The sequence below is a fragment of the Meleagris gallopavo genome, chromosome 12 (assembly GCF_000146605.3).
Source record: "Meleagris gallopavo isolate NT-WF06-2002-E0010 breed Aviagen turkey brand Nicholas breeding stock chromosome 12, Turkey_5.1, whole genome shotgun sequence".
NCBI lineage: Eukaryota > Metazoa > Chordata > Aves > Galliformes > Phasianidae > Meleagris > Meleagris gallopavo.
In genome coordinates, this window is record NC_015022.2 from 13098193 (window position 1) to 13112893 (window position 14701).

At 42.3% G+C, this 14701-nt stretch overlaps 1 protein-coding gene across 3 annotated transcripts in view; it reads right to left on the minus strand.

Annotated features, from left to right (window-relative positions):
* Window positions 1–14701, minus strand: part of AGBL1 (ATP/GTP binding protein like 1) — a 300344-nt gene that overhangs the window by 232225 nt on the left and 53418 nt on the right. The gene's annotated exons all lie outside the window — the stretch shown is intronic.

Consider the following 14701-nt stretch of genomic DNA (forward strand, 5'->3'; position numbering starts at 1 on the left):
AAAAAAACCCAAAACATAAATGAGCATGCACTAAGTCAATTAAAAAAAGATTAACAGTGCAGGGAGAGATTATTCCCTACTCTTTAAGCCTAAAAGAGGTCCAGAATTGAATTTTCTCCTGTCTTGTGTGCTCCAAATCACACACTGTGCTTATTGAGAAGTTATGGCTGTAATGCAGAGGCTCCTGTCCTGTGTGAAGATCCCTATTCTACCCTAAGTGGCCAATGCAATGAATGTATTTCAGTTCCCAGGCTCAGCTCAAAGCCTTCACCGAAGCATCTTCCAAGCATCTCTGTCTTCCCTGGAGTCTGATATGTTACATCAATGGAAAGGTACAGCATTTCAGCCTCTTCTATCTCTGCCTCCCAGGAAGAAGAGTCACCCCAGGGCTACCCTCCAGGCATTCTTACAAGTATCCTACCTTTCTAGTATAGAAGTACAGAATGAGAGACAGCTGTATCCTAAAAATCCATCCTATTCTTTTAGCTTCTAACTTAAATTAGCTTAAAATTAGTAATAAAGAACAACAAGGTACAGGAACTGCATTTAAATCCTTGCCAAATAAATATCCACGCATTTCCTGCTGCGTGGTACAGAGCTGGCATCGCTTGCAGAGGCAAAAGCCAAAGCTCAAAAGACTTCTTATTCCTGTCAAGCTCCCTCTCTGGGGTCAGATGTGACCAATACAGCTGAGGCAGGCTGTGACAGCTTGTCATTCACATCAAGGTGAAGGGGGTCATTCAGTCAACACAGGTTTCTTAAAAGATCAATCACCCAGACAGTTTTAGGACAGCAGTGTATGAGAACGCAGCTCTCCCACCTAAGGGAGGCATGCAGAGGGAACAGAGAAGGGCTTGATGCTACCCCTGATCAATTCAGGACGGGGAGGAAGATACTAAGAGGCCACACTGGATAACAGCACAGCCCTGCAGAACATCACACACACACTCACACACACACACACACACACACACACACACACACACACACACACACACACACCCACCCACCATGTCAGTGAGCAAGGTTAAAACCCCCTTCTTCCCCAGAGAGCTGCCTTCCAACCCCATTTCACTCACCAGTGGGAAAGAACCTGGTGGTCTGTCCTTTATTGTCACTTAATTCATTGTTTATCAGTTCACAATAACTGACAGTTCACACTTTAGAGACCAAAGGGTTGACCAAGGAAAGCCAGCTCGTCATCTTTTAGGATTTCAAAGCTTTCGATACTGTTTCCACAGTATCCTCCGGAACAAAACATCCAGCATTCATCTAGGCAAAAACAATGGGTGAACAACTGGCTGACAGGTCAGGCTCAGAGGGTTATGGTAAATGAGATTACATCAGGCTGGCAGCCTGACACTACTGGGATCCCTTAGGGATTCATTTTAGGGCTACTTCTCTTGAATGTTTTCATAAATGATTTGGAAAGTGGACTTGAAGGTATACCAATAAAGCTCATGTACAATATGAAATTGGGAGTAGCTGTTAACTCTATTGAGGGTAGAAATCTTACAGAGAAATCTTGACAAATTCAAGTGTTACCTACCCAGAAATTCCAGAGTCAAATCTCAATAGGACAACCTGGAATTCTGTCATCATGAAAATAAGTTGAATTATAGATGGCTTGCCATTGGGAAGTCTCCAATGGCAAATTTTGAAAGAAAAGCTGAGGCTCGGGGGTACCCAGGGCCTTATGATGCCATATAACAAGCCTACATTCACATAGTGTTTGTCTGCAAGCAACTGGAAGAGCTTTATGTACAGTCAAATGCTGGCAGTAGGATACCCAAGAGCAGCTTGTAGTGTCAGCAGTCCAGGCAGTAAGATATCTGACATGCCATTGCTTGTGCCTAGAGTCAGTTAAACTAATGTTAAGTGTCTGTACAACTTAACAGAACTGAAAAAAAATCACAAAATATGAAGCTGAAGTACTGAGGAAGTTCAGTCTTCCCTGATCATCACCAAGAAACAAGAGTAACTTCAGTGGCAGCCCTTTCTTCAAGCACTAAGTCAGATTCCTCTAAATAAAACAAAGAATGTTTGGTATTGAAGATTTAAAAAAGAAAATGTTTGTTCTTTGTAATCTAAGGGTACTGTTTCCCCATTACAAAGCTCTAGAAATGGATCCATCAGTTTACATCGCACTTCAAGCTCCCTCTCTGGTTCTCTTCAGATGAAGAACATCCATAAAGATCAGCCAAAGGAAAACTTAAAGCTCAACATTCCTCAGAAAAAGGGCTGCCTTGTAGAGCCTCTTTGAATACACACAGGAAGCAGTTTCTGGAATCATTTCTTCCTATGCTGCATAACCAGGTACAAACTGGGTATCTGTGAACTGGCAATAATGTCATTTTAACCCGATAGTCTTATCCAGATCTGCCAGTTTGTGAGGGTCCACTTGCACAGCCTACCTGTATAAGACCACGCTTTGAATGCAACTGCTCACTGCAGCACTGACAGAGCATAGTGTTACATCCACGTTTCCAGCAGGGAACAACTGGAAAACACTGAAGCTAATTAATCCTCCTGAATGCAATGCTTTCCAATTATCAAAGTCCACGTTTCCCAAATGAGGAAAATTTCACTGTTATACACATAAGTGAAGCAGTTGTTCATACATTGCTCATACATAAATCCCAAAAGATAGTGGCCAGAGAGCTCTCTGAGAAGCTTACATGCAAGTGAAATTCCAACCCAATATAGAGAAGATATTCAGAAGCAGTCACCAATTTTCTCCCAGTTTCCAGCTACCCCACTGTTCACCTCCTCCACTGAGATCCTCCTGCCATACATACACAGGTTATTTTCACCTACCCTTTCACACAGAACTTACTGTGGGGATTGGCTACTTCTACATTTTCATGGTTTTAAGTAATGCTGCAAAACAAGAACCTATGGAAATATTGAGTTGTGGCTGTTTATAAACCCCCCCATGCATGCACACGTGTAACGCTGGTACTACTAAACCAGTCTCAAGTTGACATCAACTTGCACAAACATGCTTCAGGAACAAAGTAACGTCCTAGAAATTCACATCAGCTATCTTGACCTATGTTTAAAAGGCACTTCCATGTCTAAGCATGCAGCTAGCACTGAGCAGGATTTTTCAAAGCCCCTTTGTATGTTAAAATCAGAACTACCTTTTGCAACTGAGCAGAGTTGAGCCTGAACCCTTCCAAAGGGCTTTCCAATGAGAATACTGGATCTCCAGCTTTACCTCTGCACATGCAAATCTCTTAAAATCTGGACTCTTCTTCAAAAAAAAAAACTCAGCCTTAACCAACCCAAACCTCTTAATTCAATACCAACAGCCAGTCAATAAGAAACATTTCTGGTCTATCTTACATGTAAAAGAAACGTTGATTTTGCACACTGTTTTTGGAACACTGGCTGCAAAACACATGTAGAACACTGCTAGAAACATATAGCACTGAGTAGATTTGCCACAGGCAAGTAAAGTAACAAAGACTTCAGGGAAAATAGATGTTGCAATTGCAGAGCAGGGAGAAAAGCTTATTAACTTGTCTGGGAATTTCAATAAGGGTTTAGCAGAAAAAAAGCCATCCTGCTATTTGCCTCCCTGTTATTCTGAGGGTTGCCTTGCTTGAAATGCAGGAAGGACAATGGGGATGCTGCTGTACTGTGTAGACACACAGATAGCACACAGATAGATACCTCTGCAGGAAAAGCAGCCAAGGTATGGAAACAGCTTTCACTGCACTGCAGCAGCTTTCTGGACATAAGATTTCCAAGCTGTCATCAGAAGAGCCATCTGAGGACACGTGATCAACTTTAGATTAAGTAGGATAGCTGTTGCAAATGAGGAAGCATCCTCTGCAGGATCCGTCTGTGCAAGCAGTCTGAGCCACCACCACAAACACTCACAGCAGTGGGCACAACTACTCCAACACTGCTGTCAACGTCCTTGTCCTCACCTCAACTCCGCAGCTCAGGTAGGACAGGAGTAGGACACCTTGCCCCAGTATGGGCACCCTACAGACTGCAGGTCAGAGATGAGGCTCTCTGCAGCACCTCTAAAGATATTTGCATTTCAAAGACCTGTCATGGGCTATGTAAGAATGCGGTGGAAACAGCTTTGGTCAGGGCCTTGTCCTGGAAAGGAGTAGTACATATAGTTTAGAGGCTTCATCAAGATTCAGAGAGATAGTATTCTGTCAGCTCACCCATGCTGCCTTCCACATGGCATGCTGCCCAGCTGGCTGCTCTGAGTCAGATCCAACACACAGGTCACATCAAGATTTTGAGATGATGAGTAGAAAGACCATACACCCAGGGGCAGGCAATGCAGCCTCAGATTTCACCCCCCACATCTATGACCAAGGAGACTTGTCAGCAGACAGCGTGCACTAGCCCCAGGTGCAGCACTACCCCTAAATCATCATGCAGCTTGCAAGCAGCAAGCATCGACTGTGGTGGCAGAGCCAGCCAAGCACAGTGATTTTTTTTCCTGTTTCACACATGCAACTCCTTATTAAGCAAACTAGTCACATCTTTGTGCTGGTGCTTGTTCTTCATAGCACTTACGGGTGGGGAGCTGGGGGCAGGAATCACTAACAAGCCAAAATATAGCAAATACTGGGTCATGACATTGGCCACAAAAAATCAGCAATGTCATACCAGCATAACTGCAGGGGCCTTTTGAAGCAATAATTTGCAGAAGCCTAACTGTTCTTTTTTTTCCCCCCTCTTTTCATTGGAAAACTTTCATCTGATATAATCAAGCCAGGCTCTGTTTAGGATATGAAAAAAGGCAATATCAAAGCCAAGGCTGGTAGAACTTCAGCTGTAAATAGAGGAATGAACCAGCAGAGATAAATAAAAAGCACAATAAAAAAATACAAGCTCTATTGGGACGGTTCTTCTATATTCACTGGTTTTTCTGCACAGGCAGTGAAAGCTGGAATAGTCACACATGTGTAAGTGCAATTTAAAGCAAAAAAATCAAAAGGAAAATTAAGCTTTTGGGTACATAGTGAGAGCTGCCATGCCATTGCAACATATGTCCTATAGTACACACAAAGATCAAACTATATCCATTTAACACAGAGAGAAGATAAAGTAAATGAGCCAAAGCTATGGGACAATTCTCTTTATCTCCTATAATAGCCTCGCTGTTGCTGCAGGCAAACAGTAAAAGTTCAGTCTCAAAGCCATGACCTTGCAAAGATTCATGCTTTGGGGGGAATTTCCATTCCCAGCCCCAGCACTGCCGCTCTATTTGGAGTCAGTAGCCCTGTTCTTCCTCACCAGCCACGTCAGGCTTCCAGGTTCTCCCCTCTGTGTTCCAAGCCTTGTCTCCGAACACATCCCAGAGCTGCTCAGCTCTGGGTTTATTTACAGATTTTACTGGCATTGCTGCCATTCCAAGTGTTGTCCTGCAGATAAAGAGACCAGGAAGAGCCCTGCCAGTGTTACCAAGACAGACTTGTGCTGCTAATAGCACTGCTATTACAAAAAGAGCTTTCCTAATGAAATCTATTCCACCTGCACTCAGTAAATACCGTAGTTTTTCAACTTGCTATTTTCTTTTCTACAATCAGCATTATCTAACTATCTGAAGAGCCTGAAAGCGTTGGGGCTCTCTCCCTCCCTCTCGCTGGAAGGCAGTCAGTTGTACTGCCTGTTCTCTGTATTGCTAAAACCAGCTGCCCTGCTGCTGCTAATGCTGGGGCAGCTCCAATAGCGTTATCAGGATAGGGAATCCTAGTGTGGAAAGGCTGTTGCTAAGAGCTTTGACACCATGTCATTTAACTCTGATGAGGGCAGGTCTAATCACTGTGATGTTTTTAATGCCACTGATAGTTCTACAGACTGGTTCACACCTCACCTGCTAGCACTGGAGGAGCTAAAAAAAAAAAAAATACAACAAACAAAGCCATAGCAGCCCTAGGAAATTCTACAGGTTGTTTTTCTTGTGTGGACAGCATGTGCTCAGAGACAACATTGTGCTCAATTTTTGCTATTGGAAGTCTGCACTGATACTTTCTTTCACTTTTCAAGTTTCCCATGCCTACCTTCAGACTGGAAGCGTTTGCTGGGAGGGTCTTCCACAGCTGCCATCTACCCCTTTATAGGTGTAATACACTTCTGGGTCCAAGAGGACAATAACTCGGGTGAAAGACAAGGGAAAGAGGATTTCTGGGCTCTCAGATGTGCTAACACACAAGTGTCTTCAGCTTTATCTAGTCACTTTCCAGCTGTTATCAGATTTATGTCATTATCCAGTCCAGTGCTTTCCAAGGGTAGGTTGTCTCCAGGACTAAAAAGCAGGCAGGGTGGACACAAGCTTGTCACCTCAGTGAGGTCATTCATGCAGGCTTTACTCAGAAATATCCTCCCTTCAGTTCCAGCATCCCCGAGCTGTCTGACTGATGCTTTCTGAAAGCTTTGGCACTTCACATTTATCTCCAACGTGTTTACAAGGTTGCATTGTTCAGCCTTCTCCTCACTCCGCCAGCTCCTCATTCACTCCACAATTCACTTCAGCCCCATCCTGCTCAAGCATAACACCTGTCTCCCCTTCCTCATTTTTCCACCCCTCTGTCCTCACCAAATGTCTCAGACAACTCATCTTACGCTCATTACCCTCAGGAAGACATTAAAAAGTGCCATCTGATGTACAGACACTGAACATACAAAAGCCTGATTCCAGGGGACTTGCCCACAGTAACACAGTGTATCTGTAAGCCCTTCAGACATGAGATAACTTCTGCCTTCTATTTAGACTTTTTGCTTGCTTTACTCTTACAGAGCCTTCTTCCTGCACCTGCAGACTTGGCATAGCCTGCCCAATCTTTCTCACAGATAACCTAAGAGTTTCCAGAAGCCATCTCAAATCCTTCATTCAGAGGGCTGGAAAACCTCTTACGAAGAAAGGTTGAGGCAGTTGGGCTTGTTTAGTTTGGAGAAGAAAAGGATCTGGGGTTACCTCTTTGTGGCCTTCCAGTACTTAAGCTTATAAGCAGGAAGCAGACTGACTTTTTACATGATCTGAGAGCGACAGGGCAAGGGGGGGTGGCTTTAAACTAGAAGTGAGATTTAGGCTAGGTGTTAGGCTGGAATTTTTTACTCAGAAAGTAGAGAGGCATTGACACAGCTGCCCAGAGAAGCTGTAGGTGCTCCATCACTAGAGGTGCCAAGGTCAGGTTGGATGAGGCCCTGGGCAGTCTGAGCTGGCAGGTTGGAGGTTGGAGCTGGGTGGGCTTTAAGGTCCCTTCAAACCCAAACCATTCTATGATTTCTTCCTATATTACAAAAGACTTTATGATCTGCCTCTGTTATCATTTTTTATTTTGGTTTATCCCACGATTCCATTTGGGATAGTTACAAAATGCCTAGCACAACTCGTGCACATCAGTCTTTACTCATCCTTCTATGGAACTACCATATTCAGCCACGAGGTGCTCTCAGTGACAATAACAGTTCATTTACCTTTGGGCAGCACTGATAAGTGAAATCAAGTGCTACCTCCCATTTGGATGGGCCTGACAACGGTTCCCCCAGTTAGGTGAGAGAAGCTCTATCTGAGGCATATCTAAAAGACAACATAACTGCACTGAAGCACCCAAGTGTCAGCTTTAATCTAAATACTACAAAGACCAATAGTGAAACAGATATGGCAACATGGAATATAACCCCTGACTGGATATTGTGTCCTAAGAAGTTTGCATAGCCCACGCTAGAGGCCTTGCTGCAAGCCTTAACAGTTGTTGTCAGAATGAGGAACATTAAAGCTAGGGCAGAGAGACCTTCCCACCAAGAAAAGCAGGGAATTGCCTGCAGTACAGACACACACCCAAAGCCAACAGGCATGGTCAGCCATGAACCACCAAGCGCAAAAAGTCAGGAACTTGAGAACAGCAGGAACTTGCTCCCATACCATCTACCAATATAATCCAGCAGCTCACTAAAGGTGAAGAAATAATGGCAAAACAAAGCAATGTCTTTAGTTGAAAGCATTACTTCTTCTTGAACTGTATTTCTTTTAAATGAAATAAGAGAAACAAAATAGGCCTAAACAAAGGAGTCCTTTTCTTAAAACAACAGTCTCACTGTAGCTCCATTTATAATCCAGTTCCTCCCTGTCAGTGAGGTATCAAGTCAAGCCTAGAAGTGCATTTCTCTTTGTATTGTGCTCACTCACCATCCTTAATACCCCCAAAATAGGTTATCTAAGCTTAATCTTGCCATACCCGAGGCTACCAAGAGATGGCATCAGGGTTTCTACGTGTAACACCTTTGGCCATGTGCAACAACCATGGTATTTCTTTCCACTTTCTCAAGCCTTCATCTATTTTCAAGTCCCATCTGAAAGCATCTCTTTTCTCCCTTGCCTCTGTCCCTTTATTTTTCAATTTCTCTCTTCTGCTGCTATTAACAGTACAACACCAGTAAAGTATAATTCTGCAATCCAACTCTATTTACTCAGCAAAGCAGCTCTGAGATACCATCAGTCTGAAATGAGATTTTATAGCTTATTATTAATATTAGAACAGGTCATTCTTGGAGAGAAACCACACAGACCATAAAAAGAACAGAGAGGAAACTGCATAAAACTAGGACACCTTTGGCTCAGAGCTCATTTCTTCTATTACAATGGCTCACTGCATTAAAGTAAATAAACCCTAATGCTTGAATTATCTCAGTGATGTGCATCTCTCTGCTCCATGCTATCTGAAGTACTAGCCAAGCTGAACAGACACTTGATATAAACAGAAGTTTTAAAGGCAATCTCTTTTTCTCTTGTTACTGGCATCATCTCATTCAAAGTAATACTTACTAGTCCTATTTAGCGAGAATTTCTAGCTAAGTCACATGTAGATCAAGCCCAGATGGGAAACATGTCATTTGGTTGTGACATAGCTCAAAGGAAATCTCATTCCCTCCTGTGAGTTTTCTATAGGGATCAAGTGAACCTAATAGCAATTTGAGAATAAGCAGGCTGTAAGCATTGATTTATTCTGACCACATTCCAATAGAATTGTGTTACTTTCCAACTAAATATCCAAACTGCTCAACGTGATTAATAGCAAAACAGAGACTAACAAGAGGAATTAAGGATGATTTACTTTTGATCTCCTATCAGAAACTGTTGCCAAATATACAAAGGCATAAAGCTTTATGTGGACTACTCCTCAAAAAGAACCAATCACAGCAGCTACTGTATCAGGTCACCAAGGAACTAATCACCATGTTGGTGTGTTAAATTTCCTCACTCATCCTCAAAATACTGTCTGACAACAGCCATGTAACATGTTCTTCTGTTCAAGGAGAGGGCAGCTGAAACCTTAGGACAATTCAGGAGATGCATTTGCAACAAATGCACATGGTGGTCAACCAGGAAGGGATTATCCAGGATTAGGGCTGAGGAAAGGAACTGCCTGCATGGAGCCTGGGATGCATTCACAATTGCATCTCTTTCATGTGTCTCTCCATTATCTCTTGTTCTTAACAGAAGAGATAATTCCAGTATTCAGGCCATTTCTGCTATGTCTCCCTCTAAGGGAGACAGCCAACTGCCATTCCGACCCCTTCTCCTCTTGCTAAGGTCACAGGAGATCATTTTAGCAATCATTTGTTGATGTGGCAACTCAATCACTTTTCAACACCACAGGCTCAACACTTGCATTTTATCTTGCTTCAGAAGCACCAGTTATAAGGGCAGAAAACAATATCAGTTGCATGCAACCCATTTTGTATAGAAAAGATATTATATATAATCAAAGCACACTTAAAGTAGCGTACATCCTCCCCTTAACTTACAGCTGCAATATTTTCAGGGTCCTTATAGTCTCCTTGGTCATTCTGATAGTATCTGATTAAATACAGGCTTTTGCGTTTAGACGTACTCTTAATATCACCTTAACATTCCTCTTTTCTTGAATGAATTCCACTTTCAAGAGTCCTGTGAAAAAAAAATCTCTCAGGTCCCATTCTGACTGGAGTATGTGATGACAATATGATGACAATAGGAATCGTTTCCTGACTTCTGAGCTTTTCAGATTCATAAGTCACTCCCCAGCTCAAGACATCCCTCAACAAGCATCACTAAAGAAAACACACAGGAGGTGTTCTCATCTCCTCCTGTGTTTTGAGTCCTGACAGGAGCTGGAGAGAACTGCGCTTTCTAGTCAGTATCCAGCCACCTGACTTAACTCTGAATTCCCATTACGCTGTTTCCATGTTCTCCTCCAGTCAACAGGGAAATAAACAGTCCCCTCAGACTTCCAGAGGCAAACGCCTGATAAAGGTGAAGACAACCCCACTTCTTTTTTCCTTAAATATACAAGGACTCCATACAATTTTATCTATTTTATCTGTGGTGGGTAGGTGAGAGGACTTACTGCCTTTCATGCAAACTAAGATCCACTGCAAGTGTCTGAGGTGCTGGGACCACCCAACACACACTAAACATCTGATTTGTGATTCAGTGTCAGAATCAGGCAATCCTGGAATGAGCAAAGACAGAATTTCTTCATGTTACATCTTCTACTGAATTAATCTGGCACCGTTCCCAGACTTGTTAATTCACTTTTTGCTTTTAATTAAGTAGTCAAACTTCACTGAGAACAACCCACTGAAGAAAGCCAAGTTTCGTGAACATTCACAGAAAGCAGTATTTTTTATTTATTTTTTTTAAATTCTGATGAGTACTCATTCTTCTCACAATCCGTGTTTAATAGATGTACTCATTGTTCAGTGCGGTAAATAGATGTACTCACAAAAAGCTTTGAGGAACAAAGACACTCTCTAAATTGGTTTGATTAAAACAGTAGGAATGAGAATGCTCACCAATCTTTTAAGAACAACAGAAAATTATAATGTCTGAGTGGTTCCCTTCCTTACAATTTCATGCTCACTTGCCATTTTCTAAACCTGAATATTCCCTGTGCGAAAGAATCAAGTTCTGGATTTTTGCTTTCACTAACTTTGATAATCCATCTTCAACTGAAGCCATACAAGAAGAGACTGGCAAAACACATGCAGCCCTCAAAGCCATTTGCTTGATGTGCCAGCAGCCTGAGGAGGATAGCTGATGCTTGGCCACCTGAGGACGCATCCAAGAAAAAGAGATCCAGCTTCAGAGAGCTGACATCTGCCAAAGCCACATCCATCTGTCCACAACACATCCAAATGTCTCCTAGAGCAAGTGAACTGGGAAGATGAGCAAGACTGGTGAAACAGACATGGGAAAAGTGGGAGACTAGTAGAAGCTATGGAACATACAGGGAATAACGGAAGGTGAAAGGAGTCATTGAACTGTTTGGTGCACCAGTAGAGCCACATTAGAGAAGGTGCTGACAGCAAAGATCGGAGCATCCCACTCACACACTTTGCTATTGACATAAACAGAACATCTGGCTTTATTTAAAACTGTCCTTACAGAAATGAACTAGAAAGCTTTCACTGCAACACAACACCATACAAGACAGACAGGACAGTCTAGAGTCTCCATCACACTCGGATTTGACAGCACTTATGTTAGGAGTTCTCTAAACCCCAGTAAGTTTCACATTTTGCCCTGTGGGTTTTGCTTCAGATACGGGCCGTCTTAGAGAAAACCACAGTTATGACACCAGCAATCTGAAGACTTCAGATGCCTAACTAAGACCAAATTAAAGTCCATGAGTCAATCTCAGGGGAATCAGAGCTACTTGGCATGCACCCAGAAAAGGTCAATTGGAGCACTGGAGACTATTTCTAAATACCCCAGAGCTTTGCCACTGAGAAAAATAAATAGAACTATGTATCTTGTTTCCACATCTTAGCTGGCTGAATAAATAGCTCTGATAGCGCACTCTCCAGGGCAGATTCTTAAAGTGACATTGGTTCTGCTGCCCAGGACAGGAGAACGCGGGTGCAGCCACAAGAGAAGAAGTGCATTTTCAATGTGGCATTCCTGGCAGCTGATCAAAGAACATGGATTATCTCTGCTCCCACAGTTGCCAGCTGTTCCTTCCCAGCAGCAAGGCAAATCATGGGGATATGTGGTTATGGAGAGAAGCTATCAAGGGCAAATACAAAGGGAGGATCAGAGACTTGCAAGGAGGACATCGCAAGATTTCCTCTGTAGGCAGGTTACAGGCTAGAATTCTCTTCAAGTTCCATACCGGCAGCCAAAAAAGAAGCATATGCTTTTGTGACCAACTCACTACACCAAAATAACTTCCCCTAGACTTCAACACAGGGACTTTGGAAGGAGCTGTGCAGTCTGAGTCAGATGACCAACAACACATGCAGAACTAGACAAAGCATGTGACTCCCTTTTTCTCAGCATCTCAGAAAGTCCATCCATGAAATCCCTTACAGAGTAACCTTACAATTTTCTTTAATTAGATCTACTTTAAAAAAAAAATACAGCCATTTTACACATACCTCCATTGTCTGATGAACTTGAAACTGCCTTTTGTTTTCAAACCATAGTTATCCCAGGTATTTGTTAATGCTGGAAAAGATCTGCAACCCATTTGCAGTCTAGACTCTCAGTCTCAGTACCTACATTCTTGCCAGCAATAGTGCTTGTTGGGAAAAAACAGTCTCAAGAACACTACACCCAAAAATACTGCAAACAAACACAATCCCTACTAATGAATTAGAAACTAGAGCCTTTAAATAGGTTGCAATTGCTTTTTAAAACAAAACAGGCTTTTATGCTGCTTCTGATGTAAAATTGTCTCTACTGAACCATTGACCTTCTCAGCAGCTCCTTTTTATTAAATGAATCAAGCAAGTTAGAGCTCTAGGTGGGCCAGCTGAATCATAGAATGACAAAATGGCTTGGGTTGCATAGGACCTCAAGGATCTTCAAGTTTCAACCCCCTGCCACAGGCAGGGTTGCCAGCCACCAGATGAAGTATTAGATAAGATAGGTTGTAGGACAGATTTTATCTTCCACCTTCATACTCATAGAAATACATTGCACAAAGAGCCCAAATATATTAGCAGAAAAAGGAAATTAGGAAACTGAACTAGCAGCGAGGTAGACACCAAGACCTTTTTGTCCAATGGAAAATAAATCCTAGCTTGTCAGCAAAACCACTGTTTTATTAATGGAAATTCTGGGACTGTTTTCTGCTTCTCTCCCATAATAGCCTTTAAAAAAAAAAAAATCTAAGAATTAAGAGAATTTTTACAGGAGTTGAGAGGAAGCAAAACCCAAAGTCTGCTAGTTGTCTGTAGTCTGTGCTTTTGAATGGATCTCAGAAAAAAGCTGGGCTAGGAATGTTTAACAAGCAAACCTCTCCACTTCCCTCAGAGGAAGCCACAAATAGAAGCTTTGCACAAAATTCTTGTGCTCGCAAGCAACCAGTCCCATTGCATAACAAAGAACTAGAGAAATGATAGAGGCCCAAGTCCCATTACACCCAGATCTTGACCTATAAGGCGGACTAGTACTAATGTTACTCTGATTGCAGCCAGTGCCTCAGGAAAATACAAGGAAACCAGGGAATTGGGTGGAATTTTCTTAGTTAAGATAATGGACTCATCAATCCCTTTTGGTTGCCTCAGAAGACAAGTCCAACTCTGGAACTAACTTACTTTGAGCCTTACTGTCATAAAACAGTTCTCTAGGCTTCCTGACTCTTGAAGTTGTACCAGAAGGCCTGAAGAGAAAGGGTACTAAGATATCCTAGGAATAACACCTAGCAATAATATTCTTGGAGTTGAGTGATATCCAAATCCCCATGCTGGAAACACACTGGATCATATCATTTTTGGAGTGACGGTGCAGAGAAAACTAACACTGTGAAGCAGTTCCAGATACTCAGCATTACAGTAGAAAGCCAATAATGCAGACAAAAATGAGTTGGCTTCCATTAGCAAGGCAGCTGTGGGAAGTTGTGCATCTGCTGGGCCTATTTGATAAGACAAAGTGCTCAAATTTTTATAACCCCAGATACATAGGTAGAAGAACTGGAAAAAGACTGCATTAGCAAACAAAAGTACTACATGTTGATTGCAAGTTAATCAGTTGGAGCTAGGAAGATAATTCAAATTCCTTCCTTTGTAGTGTATTGTGTAACTGGCCATATTTGGAGCACTGGTATTAATCTGTCACAACAACTGAACATGATTTATTGGTGCCTCCATCCAGGGTGATTGGCCCACACTCTTATTACAGCTATGCATAAAATGATCAAGTTATTGTGCCACATTTGTCTTTCCACCTCTCACTTACACATCATACCCAACCTAAAGCTCCTTCTTCAGTAACGCCATCCACAAACTGCACCCACGTTGAGTCTGTATGGAAGCTAGGCTTGTCTGAATATTGCTAAGACACTCATGAACAAGTAGGAACAATGTGCTCCAAAAAACCAGAGCAAAAACGGAGAGAACCAGCATGTTCTGTGTTGCTTAAGCAAATGTGTGGGCAGAGGTCACAGCAGTAAGTTCTGCCTTCTGTTTGCAATGAACAAACCACATGTTATGTCCTTCAGTGGATGCTCATCTTCTGTACTACCTTGAAATGCATCTGAGGCACTGCCTCAGATGGAAAGCTTGAGGAATAATCTACATTCAAGCAGAGGTAGAAAATTGATTTCTCCTCAGCAAATATACTATTTGAAATATTTAGAATGGGTTTCAAAACAGACCTAGGTTAACCTACCTAGAGCTGTTATTCTTCAAAAATACTGAAATGATTTGGTCACAACTCTTTGCAGAAGGTAAAAGA